Genomic DNA, 12,831 nt, shown 5'->3' on the forward strand with positions numbered 1-12,831 from the left:
ACAGTACAGTAGCTTGAACAAAGGGACACTTGTATAAAAATTGTTAGTATACAAGTGGTACCCTTTGTTCATCAGGGGGAATATCAGGTCCCAGACAATCTTGCCACTGGTTCCCATATGTTCTGGGCAACCTGGAGGGTCAAGGTGGCTATCCTTTCCCTCGTACACCCGGAAGGCCTGAGTATACCCAGTCTCGCTATCACAGTGTAGCGGTACTTACCCTCTCCAGGGGCCGGCCGGGGTCCTCTCTTCTCGCCGCGCGCGGTCCTGCTCCTGCACGAGCCGCGCGCGGCTCAGCCAACGATAAGATCAGTCAGGCGGGCAGTGACCGCGAGAATCGGTCACGTGTCCCGCCCGACACTAAGAGCGCGCCGCGCGTCTCGGGCGCGCTCTTAAAGGGACAGTGGGAGACTAAATTAGAATCAGTCTCCCATTGGCCCCTGTCATGCCACGTTCCCCATACACTCACGTTTTGGGGGCGTGGATATGACAAGGGCCAATCAAAGTGAACTTTAGGGTATTTATACTCACCTGTTTCCCTTGCTCCTTGCCCTATCGTGGTTTCTGTCCAGTTCCCTTTAGTGCTTGTATCGTTCAGTTGGTTTTTTGGTGCTTGACCTTGGCTTTGTTCCTGACTCCGCTTTCTCCTTATCCTTGCTTGCTTATCCGCTGTTTTGTCCTCTGTGTACCAGTCCTCGGCTTGTTCTACGTTACGCTGTCTCTCAGTTCCCTTGACCTCGGCTTGTTCTAGACTCTGTCTTTCTTACTCGTCCTAGTCCGGCCATTCTAAGGTCCGGTAAGACGAACCCTGTTTCTTGTCTCTTGACTATTGAACTATTCCTGCGTGTTGGGGTATATTACCGTGACACACAGAGCTTATACATCTTTACACCATACCTAGAGCGCTTGGAAGGAACATACTGCTTGAATCCCAGCCTTCCCTTATACTTCATCAGGGATTCATCCACGCATATATTCCTTCCAGGTGTATAAGCCTCTGCAAACCTGGCAGCAAAGTGGGTAATCAGGGGGCGGATTTTATACAGCCTGTCAAACTGGGGATGCTCCCTAGGGGGACACAGGCTGTTGTCGCTGAAGTGCATGAAATGCAGAATCATTTCATACCTCTTCCTCGACATACATTGGGAGTAAATGGGGTAGAGCAGATGGGGCTACTGCTCCAGTAGGTGTGGATGGAGGGCTTCTTTATGATGCCCATCAGCATAGTCAATGCCCAGAATCTTTTAAATTCTGGCACAGTGTGTATCTTTGCCAAAAAAGAGTCCGGATTTGTAGCTCGGAATTGATGGGCATATAAATTATTTTAGGCGACAATGTTCCCCAATACAGGGATCCTTAGGACAGGTGTCAATCCATATCTGCCAAGTGACCCTATGTAGGGGTAACAGTCTCTATTCTGCTCTGTGTCAGTGTGTATCATGGTCTCTGAGGACAGGTGTCAATCCATATCTGGCAAGTGACCCTATGTAGGGGGTACAGTCCCTATTCTGCTCTGTGTGAGGAGGAGGAACGGGAAATGAGTAGCTCGACATCCAACCTTGTGCAAATGGGGTCTTTCATGCTGTCGTGCCTGTTGAGGGACCCTCGTATAAAAAGGCTGAAGGAGAACGACCTGTGCTGGGTGTCCACGCAACTAGACCCCCGGTATAAGCAGACAGTGGCGGAAATGTTACCGAATTACAAGTCGGAAAGGATGCAGCATTTGCAAAATAAATTAAAAAGTATGCTTTACACAGCGTATAAGGGTGATGTCACAGCACAACGGGAATCTAACAGGGGAAGAGGTGGAAGTCATCCTCCTCCTCCCACGGCCACGCCATATCTGCCAAGTGACCCTATGTAGGGTGAACAGTCTCTATTCTTCTCTGTGTCAGTGTGTATCAGGGGCTTTGGGGGCAGGTGTCAATCCATATCTGCTAAGTGACCCTATGTAGGGGGAACAGTCCCTATTCTGCTCTGTGTCAGTGTGTATCATGGTCTCTGAGGACAGGTGTCAATCCATACCTGCCAAGTGACCCTATGTAGGGGGAACAGTCTCTATTCTGCTCTTTGTCAGTGTGTATCAGGGGCTTTGAGGACAGGTGTCAATCCATATCTGCCAAGTGACCCTATGTAGGGGGAACAGTCTCTATTCTGCTCTGTGTCAGTGTGTATCATGGGCTCTGAGGACGGGGAACAGTCTCTATTCTGCTCTGTGTCAGTGTGTATCATGGGCTCTGAGGACAGGTGTCAATCCATACCTGCCAAGTGACCCTATGTAGGGGGAACAGTCTCTATTCTGCTCTGTGTCAGTGTGTATCATGGTCTCTGAGGACGGGGAACAGTCTCTATTCTGCTCTGTGTCAGTGTGTATCATGGTCTCTGAGGACAGGTGTCAATCCATATCTGCAAAGTGACCCTATGTAGGTGGAACAGTCTCTATTCTGCTCTGTGTCAGTGTGTATCATGGGCTCTGAGGACAGGTGTCAATCCATACCTGCCAAGTTACCCTATGTAGGGGGAACAGTCCCTATTGTGCTCTGTGTGAGGAGGAGGAACGGGAAATGAGTAGCTCGGCATCCAACCTTGTGCAAATGGGGTCTTTCATGCTGTCGTGCCTGTTGAGGGACCCTCGTATAAAAAGGCTGAAGGAGAACGACCTGTGCTGGGTGTCCACGCTACTAGACCCCCGGTATAAGCAGACAGTGGCGGAAATTTTACCGAATTACAAGTCGGAAAGGATGCAGCATTTGCAAAATAAATTAAAAAGTATGCTTTACACAGCGTATAAGGGTGATGTCACAGCACAACGGGAATCTAACAGGGGAAGAGGTAAAAGTCATCCTCCTCCTCCCACGACCACGCCATATCTGCCAAGTGACCCTATGTAGGGGGAACAGCCCCTATTCTGCTCTGTGTCAGTGTGTATCAGGGTCTCTGAGGACAGGTGTCAATCCATATGTCAAGGTGTCAATCCATATGTCAAGGTGTCAATATGTCATATGTCAGGTGTCAATCCATATCCATTGTGATTTAGGAATGTTAGGTGATTTCTGCCCTTTATGGATTAAAACCAGACTCTGCATCAACTGTGTAATTTTCCATGGGAGTTTTGCCATGAATCCCCCTCCGGCATGCCACAGTCCAGTTGTTAGTCCCCTTGAAACAACTTTTCCATCACTTTTGTGGCCAGAAAGAGTCCCTGTGGGTTTTAAAATTTGCCTGCCCATTGAAGTCAATGGCGGTTCGCCCGGTTCGCCGGTTCGCGAACGTTTGCGGAAGTTCCCGTTCGCGAACCGAAAATTTTGTGTTCGCGACATCACTACTAATTACCCATATTTATGATTGCACTTTATAAGGATTCAAGGGATTGGACTTCATACATACCAAAGGAAAGTAATTTTTTATGATTCTAGTTGTACCTAATTTTATACCTGGATATTTGTGGTTTTATTGTGTCAGGATCAATACCTGTACTTTGTAACTGTTTTTATTTTTTCATTGTTTTGTGATCAACTTTTTACTGGTTTATTTCTTTATACCTCAGCAAAGCAGACAGGAGTCCTGATAATCATTCTAAAAACACCCCCAAAAATATGTATTTTTATCATACATCCATGTTTTATAGTATTGGATAGCCCCACAAACAATGTCCTTGCAAGACGTGCTGGTAAACCAATAATGCCAGCTTTTATCCACATTTGTTGCTCTAAATCCATTGGTCACTGTACAATACAGAGGTGCAGAGGCAAAAATGTTTGTTTGGATTAGCTAATTTTCGGATTTCACTTCGGATGGAATTTTGAGTTTGTCAATTCGGAACAAAACAATATTTTGAAAAAGTGTTGTTTGCTTCTAAAATGTGCACTCCATTATTCTCATTATTCCAAAGGATACTAAATTAGAATGCGGTTTAGCAGATAGCTCAATAATCTGGTATCCTTAAAAACAGTAGTCCCCTTGACGAACCGCCTGGCACCCCAGTCAATCGCTGCTTCCTAGTAACTCTGGAGTACCATAAGCACTGCAGCGGACACCATAACCACCATAAACCCCACAAACCGCTACAGCTTGGTATGGGTCTTGCTGTCCTCCACCCACCCTGGACCGGAGACCAGGATTCAGCTTCCAGTGGGTAGACCTCTCTTAGTCCAGAGAGCAAAGCAGGCTGCTCTTTGAAGAGCAATCATTGTAAGCCATTATAGCAACCCCCAGAGTGAATATAGCTCTCCAATCCCCCAAACATGAAACTAGACTTCATGAAGGGTAAAACAAATCTGTTTAATGGCAGCCACAACTGGCCTTATATGTAAGTGTCCATGCAAGGGGCACTCCCCCGCTGGACCTGAGAGTAGACTACAGTACAAACATACACACAATTACATTGGCTCTGAGGTCCAGGACACTCCCATACAAAATAGGTCAATCCTCCTGGTCTAGTTTGGTAGTTTAAAAAGCGAACAAACTACCGAACATAGTCAATGTTCTTACCCTGGAGCTTGTTCACCTTGTTCGTGGGAACATTTCCACCGAACAGTGCCCTTCTACAGGTGTAACTCAAAAAATATGAATATCGTGCAAAAGTTAATTTATTTCAGTAATGCAATGTAAAAGGGGAAACTAATATATGAGATAGACGCATTACATGCAAAGCAAGATAGTTCAAGCCGTTATTTGTCATAAGTGCGATGATTATGGCTTACAGCTCATGAAAACCCCAAATCCACAATCTCAGTAAATTAGAATATTACATGCAATCAATAAAACAAGGAGTGTACATATAAAGTGTAAGCATGCAAATGGACTCAGTACTTGGTTTGAGCCCCTTTTGCAGCAATTACTGCCTCAATGTGGCGTGGCATGGAAGCTATCAGCCTGTGGCACTGCTGAGGTGTTATGGAAGACCAGGATGCTTCAATAGCAGCCTTCAGCTCTTCTGCATTGTTCGGTCTCATGTCTCTCATCTTTCTCTTGGCAATTCCCCATAGATTCTCTATGGGGTTCAGGTCAAGCAAGTTTGCTGGCCAATCAAGCACATTAATCCCATGGTCATTGAACCAGATTTTGGTGCTTTTGGCAGTTCGGGCAGGTGCCAAGACCTGCTGGAAAATTAATTCAGCATCCCCATAAAGCTCGTCTGTGAAAGGAAGCATGAAGTGCTCCAAAATCTCCTAGTAGACTGCTGCGTTGATCCTGGACTTAATGAAGCACAGTAGACCAACACCAGTGTGGTGTAACACCAAATTAATATATATATTACACAAGGTTCGTCTACATTAAAAGGTATTTATTTAGAAGGCAACAACACAATACTATAAATGTATCACAAACACACAGCCCAGACCCACGGAGAAACAACCCTTTTTAAATCTATCTATCTATATAGTAATCCCCTTCCCCACACGTTTGATCTCACCCACGGTTAGGACTTCACATCTAGTAATGGGTCACTGCTGCAAGTCCAACATCACATCCACCAAGGAAGAAAAGGAAGCAACAGAGTGTAACATGGTTCACCAAGATAGCACATGGCGTCTGCACATCTGCTCTGCAGCAGAGCCAAAAAGGAACAGAGAGGAATGAGGATAGGGGGGGAGTGGTTCTCTTTCCTGACTTGTAAATTACCATATCAATTACCATATCAAAGTAAAGCTTATCCCCCTGTAAGAAAGATCTACATGAACTTGATCACATGACCCCGGGTCACCATGCTAGTTTGATGACAGAATGTCACCACAACCAGCAGATGACATGGATCCCCAAATCAACACAGACTGTGGAAACTTCACACTGGACTTCAAGCATCTTGCAGTGTGTGCCTCTCCATTCTTCCTCCAGACTCTGGGTCCTTGGTTTCCAAATGAGATGCAAAAGTTGCTGTCATCAGAAAAGAGGACTTTGGACCACTGAGCAACAAACCATGTCTCTTTTTCTTTAGCCCAGGTAAGACGCTTCTGATCTTGTTTGTTGTTCAGGAGCGGCTTGACAAGAGAAATACGACATCTGAAGCCCATATCCAGGATCCGTGTGTGGTGGCTCTTGATACACTGACTCCAGCCTCGGTCCACTCCTTGTGAAAGTCCTCAACACTTTTGAATGGCCTTTTCCTTACAATCCTCTCCAGGCTGCGGTCATCCCTGCTGCTTCTGCACTTTTTTCTTCCACACTTTTCCCTTCCACATAACGTTCTATTAATGTGCTTTGATACAGCACTTTGGGAACATCCAACTTCCTTTGTAATTACCTTTTGAGGCTTTCCCTCCTCATGGAGGGTGTCAATGATGGTTTTCTGCACAACTGTCAGGTCAGCAGTCTTCCCCATGATTGTGATTCCTACTGAACCAGACTGAGAGACCATTTAAAGGCTCAGGAACCCTTTGCAGGTGCTATGGCTTACTTAGCTGATTAGAGTGAGACACTGTGAATCTAGAATATTGCACCTTTTCACAATAGTCTAATTTACTGAGATTTGGATTTGGGGTTTTCATGAGCTGTAAGCCATAATCATCGTACTTATAACAAATCACGGCTTGAACTATCTTGCTTTGCATGTAATGCGTCTATTTCATATATTAGTTTCCCCTTTTACGTTGCATTACTGAAATAAATGAACTTTTGCACAATATTCTAATTTTCTGGAAGTCCAGCGGTGTTTGGGAGTTTCATTATCCGAAAACAGTTCCATGAACTCGATGACCAAATACCGCTGCCTCCGTTTGTGGGAACAAGATGGCCGTCACCTTGTAGTCGTTCAGGCGAACAGTGGCCACCCAGACGAACACTTAGAACACTGCAGTGGAAACTGTTACAAACTGTCAGTTAGGCTTAACAAGCTCACGGGTGATCTCTGGTTCGTGTGGCTGTTCGGGAACCGAACCAAATAATCCCTTTTGCATGAACAGAGCCTTTTTAAAGTATTTTTAGCCAGGTCTATTGCAGGGGCCGATAGTCCTGAGGCAAGAGGCTGGCAAGCAGGCCCCTCCAAGAACCTGTGACGACGTTCAATTCGTCACAGTCCCGTTTAAGGATACCAGATTAGGGAGCTATATACTTTTTTTTTTTTTTTTTGGTCTTGCAGCTGTTTAGTTTATAACTTCTTAATTTGCTGTCCTGACATGGGATAACCATATTTAAAGATACTAATTAAGGGTAAACAATCAATTATTTAATATCCTTAAATATGGCAATCCCACATAAGGTTACCAAATTATAGAATGTATAAACAAAAATAGAACCAAACATAAGGGTCTCTATGTGGAACGCCGCCACTCTATAGGCTCACTCCAAAAAAGCCTATGAGAACAAAATAGAATGCTAATAAAGTTTTTATGCGTACCAGGAAGGCTGCACATGCGCACTGGATATTTCCTGATAGCAGTGCAGAGCTCACAGGTGTGCGCCCCTGCACCTGACTAGATGGAACCACAGCTATATTGGGCACGAAGATTTGAAGATAAAAGAAGAGATGTCGGAAGGACGGACAGATTACTCACAGCTCCTGAGGAAGTCCCGAATAACGTGGGCCGAAATGCATAGAGCCATCCGGTTAGCAGTCCAGGGACCTTACTACCACCACTGTTCCAGTTTTAGCCCTAGGAGTCGCGACCAAGAGCTTTGTGTTTTCTCTCTTGTTTCTTGCGGGTTTAGTGGTTGGTGCCGGGCATTTGTACCCTGGTCTCATAATAGTACTGCTTCATTGTACTGTATATACCTTTTCACTGAACTCTTATATTGATTTATATTTTTAATAAAGTCTTTAGATATTTTTATGATATTTTCTTCATATTTTTGACTTCCTCTATATCACTGTACCTTTAGTGTTTAGCGCCCTCATCTGGTGGGTTATATACCCATCTTTTGTTTATATTTTACCAAATTATAGAGCTGTTGTGTTTAGTAGATAGCTCCCTAATTTTGTATCCTTAAAATAGCAATCCCACATACAGGGCCATCATCGGAAGGTGACAACCATGACGTTTGTCATGGGTCCGGCGGCCCTGGGGCCCCAAGCAATAGAGCCATCTGATGGGCCCTATATCATCAGGGACCAGGTAAGCACTGTGGTCATGTAATAGCGCGACCAGGCCCCTTTACAAAAAATAGCAGCCGCAAGTAGTGCTGGGAGGAAGTGACGACCGGTTACTTCCTCCCAGCTTACTCCGCACTGGAGGAGAGACAGCGTGGAGGCCTTGAAGTGGGAGAGCCACGCCGACTCCCATCATCCCAGCCACCCTCCAGCAAGGAAGAGGTAAGAAACAGGAGGGTGGCTCAAAAATTAGATGTATGTGTCGGTGTGTATGTATGTCAGTAGGTATGTCTGTATGTCAGTATGCAAGTATGTCACTATGTATGTATGTCTGTCAGTATGTCTGTATGTCAGTATGTATGTCAATATGTATGTCAGTATGCATGTATGTATGTCTGTCAGTATGTAAGTATACATGTATGTATGTCAGTATGTATGTATGTATGTCTGTATGAATGTATGTCAGTATGTCTGTATGTATGTATCTGTATGTGTGTGTATGTGTCTGTATGTATGTCAGTGTCTGTATGTATGTTTGTCAGTATTTATGTATGTGTGTGTGCATGTGTGTCGGTATGTATGTTATTATGTGTCTGTGTGTCACTATGTATGTTTGTGTGTCTGTATATGTGTATGTCTGTTTCAGTATGTGTGTTTGTTAGTATGTATGTGTGTGTCAGTATGTGTGTATCTTTGTGTGTGTATGTATCTGTGTTCTTTTGCATCAGTGCGTGCGTTTGTGTCTGTGTATTCCTGTGGATGAGATTTTTGAGGCGGGCTCTGTGGGCGGGCCCCCGGGGGCCCAGACTTTGAGTTGTGTTAGGGGCCCCAAAATTTCTGATGGTGGCACTGCCCACATAAGGTTACTAAATAAAGGCGCTATCTATTAAATTGCCAAAAGACCAAAAGTGAGAAAATGGGCTGTATATATCACATACATTCATATATCACATACATACAGCATTGTACAGTGCTGCAGAATTTGTTGTTGCTTTATAAATAATAATAATAATATACATACTGTGTACATACATACATTCTATACACATGCATTACATATATTCTATAACAATGCAGCATATACATTTTATATACATGCAGCACATTTATTCTGTGTACTTACAGCCAGTGGTGGAACTTAAGTAGAGAGGGCCTTGGTGCAATAATTTTTTTTTTCTTTTTTTCTTTTTTTTTTCTTTTTTTTCTTTTTTCATCCTTGCTTGATTCCATCGGCTGCACAACACCCACAATGCTTTGCCATCTGGCATAGCCCATCCTTGCAGGGTTGTATTTAATTATGTTTTTGTATGGAACATATGTGTGTGTGAATGTAAGGGTCAGGGCCGCCATCAGGGGGTGACAACCGTGTCGGTTGTCACGGGCTCGGCGGTCCTGGGGGGCCCGGACTGCTTTGGCAGTCCAGGGCCCCACAATTACTTTCTGCACATATATATAGCGATCATCGCTATATATATGTGCAGCCGCGCCCCCCCCCCGGCTCCCTATACTTGCAGAGGGGGCCCAGCGGACTGTAGTTGTACTTTACAGCATTTCCCTCGCTCTAACTCCCGCGAGACGTGCGGCCGTTAGAGCGTTGCCATGGCAATGCTCTGCGCGGCGCACACCACATCTCGCGGGAGTGAGAGCAGGAAATGCTGTAAAGTACAGCTACAGTCCGCTGGGCCCCCTCTGCAAGTATAGGGAGCCGGGGGGCCCTACAATGGCACCGGACCACCAGGGATCAAAGGATCTTCCCCCCTCCCTGAACCAGGTAAGAAACAGGGAGGGGGGGAATAACAAAAATACATTTACATTACTAGTACTACATTTACATGCATACACTACTAAACACATACACACACTGCATTCACTGCATTCATTACACACACACTGCATTCATTACACTCACACACACTGCATCCACTGCACTAACACACACACACACACTGCATCCACTGCACTCACACACACACTGCATTCACGGCATTCATTACACACACACTGCATTAATTACACACACACTGCATTCATTACACTCACACACTGCATCCACTGCACTCACACACACACTGCATCCACTGCACTCACACACACTGCATTCACTGCACTCACACACACACTGCATTCACTGCACAAACACACACTGCATTCATTACACTGACACACACTGCATTCATTACACTGACACACACTCTGCATTCACTACACTGACACACACTGCCCTAACACACACACACACTGCATCCACTGCACTAACACACACACACTGCATCCACTGCACTAACACACACACTGCATCCACTACACTGACACACACTCTGCATTCACTACACTGACACACACTGCACTAACACACACACTGCATCCACTGCACTAACACACACACTGCATTCACTACACTGACACACACTCTGCATTCACTGCACTGACACACACTGCATTCATTACACTGACACACACTGCATTCATTACACTGACACACACTGCATTCATTACACTGACACACACTCTGCATTCACTACGCTGACACACACTGCACTAACACACACACACTGCACCCACTGCACTAACACACACACACACTGCATCCACTGCACTAACATACACACTGCATTCACTACACTGACATACACTCTGCATTCACTACACTGACACACACTCTGCATTCACTGCACTAACACACTGCATTCATTACACTGACACACTCTGCATTCACTACACTGACACTCACTGCACTAACACACACACTGCATTCATTGCACTAACACACACACTGCATTCACTACACTGACACACACACACTGCATTCACTGCACCAACACTCACTGCACTAACACACACACTGCATTCACTGCACTAACACACACTCTTCATCCACTACACTAACACACATACTGCATTCATTGGGGGGGGGAAGGGAGGCAGGTCGGGCAGGGAGGAAGGGGGGGCAGACCTTGTGCTTTGTCAGGGGTGGAGAAATTTCTGGTGGCGGCCCTGGTAGGGGTGTATTTGTTTGTAGTGTTGTGTTGAGTGTCTTTATGTACAGTTGCAATCTAAAAGCAGTTGTTTACTTATGTGCCCTAACTCCATGGGTCATCTCATAGGCCTCCTAAGTGTGCATGGTCGAGTGCAGCTGGACCGGCTTCACCAATGGTAGCCTCACCACTGTATGCAGCATGTATATTCTATATACATGCACAAATACATTCTGTATACATGCATAACATATATCCTATATGTGGGATTGCCATATTTAAGGATACCAAAATAGGGAACTATTTACTAAACATAACTATCTCCCTAATCTTGTTCCCTTAAATATGAAAATCACATCTGTATATATAATGTATGTGCTATTTGTATATCAAATGTATGTGCATCATCTATAGATTGTGTGTGCTACATATATAGAATGTATGTGCTGCATGTATAAAGAGTGTATGTGCTGCATGTATGTTGTTTCTGCAACTTGTGTATATAGAAGAATGTATGTGATATACATGCGATACCAAATGAGGGAGCTATTTACTTTACAACTGAAATATCAAAATGAAGAAAAGCAATTTTATTAATTTTGCTCTTTTATTTTTTAAGAGATAACTCCTTAATTTGCAGTTTTTACATGGGATTGCCATAAGGATACCTACGAATTGTCAAACAAGGGAGCTATCTGCTACACAGTGCCATAATTTGCCCATATTTGGAAATTTCACGTAAGGGTACCAAATTAGGGAGTTATCTGCTAAGCTGCTGAAACAGCAAAATTAAGAAAAGCCCTTTTCTTCATTTTGTTTTTTCAGTTGTTAAAGGACCAATATAGGCACCCAGACCACTTTAGCTTAATGAAGTGGTCTGGGTGCCAGGTCCATTTAGGGTTAACCCTGCCTGCAGTAAACATAGCAGTTTCAGAGAAACTGCTATGTTTACAATAGGGTTAATCCAGACTCTAGTGGCTGTCTCATTGACAGCCGCTAGAGGCGCTTCCGCGCTTCTCACTGGGAATTTTTACAGTGAGAAGACGCCAGCGTTCATAGGAAAGCATTGAGAATGCTTTCCTATGGACTGACTGAATGCGCGTGCGGCTCTTGCCGCGCATGCGCATTCAGCCAATGACGTCGGAAGGAGGAGGAGTGTCCCCAGCACCGGTCTCCTGGCGCTGGAGAAAGGTAAGAATTTAACCCCTTCCTCCCCCTTCAGCCCGGCGGGAGGGGGGCAATGAGGGTGGGGGTGACCTATTAACACTATAGTGCCAGGAAAACAAGTTTGTTTTCCTGGCACTATAGTGGTCCTTTAAGTAGATAATTTCCAAATGTGTTACCCTTAATTTTAGAAATCCAATGTTAGGATTTTCCAAATTAGAGAGCTATCTACTAAACATCTGAAAGAGCAAAACTAAGAAAAACATTTTCTTAATCTTGCTCTTTCAGTTGTTTAGTAGATAGCTCCCTAATTTTGTGCCCTTAATTATGGCAATCTCAGATAAGGATAGCATTATAATTTAAGGAACTAGCTAATAAAGAGCTGAAAAGGCAAAATTAAGAAAGGTCCTTTTATTGCTTTTGCTCTTTCAATTGCTTAGTAGATAGCTCCCTAATTAGGTACCATTAATTATGGCAATCCAACGAAGGATACCAAATTAGGGAGCTGTGGCGGAACCGCTGCCTGTTCGCAGATCTCCTCTGCTACAATGTGTTCCCTTGTATTTTCATGTATTGTGCCCGCTCCTCGTTCGGGAGTGCTCCCACAAAGGGAATCCTATTTAGAACGCTGGGTTAGAACGTTCACACCTCGCAACATAAGTGTGA

This window comes from Pelobates fuscus, chromosome 6 (assembly GCF_036172605.1).
Source record: "Pelobates fuscus isolate aPelFus1 chromosome 6, aPelFus1.pri, whole genome shotgun sequence".
In the NCBI taxonomy this organism is placed as follows: domain Eukaryota; kingdom Metazoa; phylum Chordata; class Amphibia; order Anura; family Pelobatidae; genus Pelobates; species Pelobates fuscus.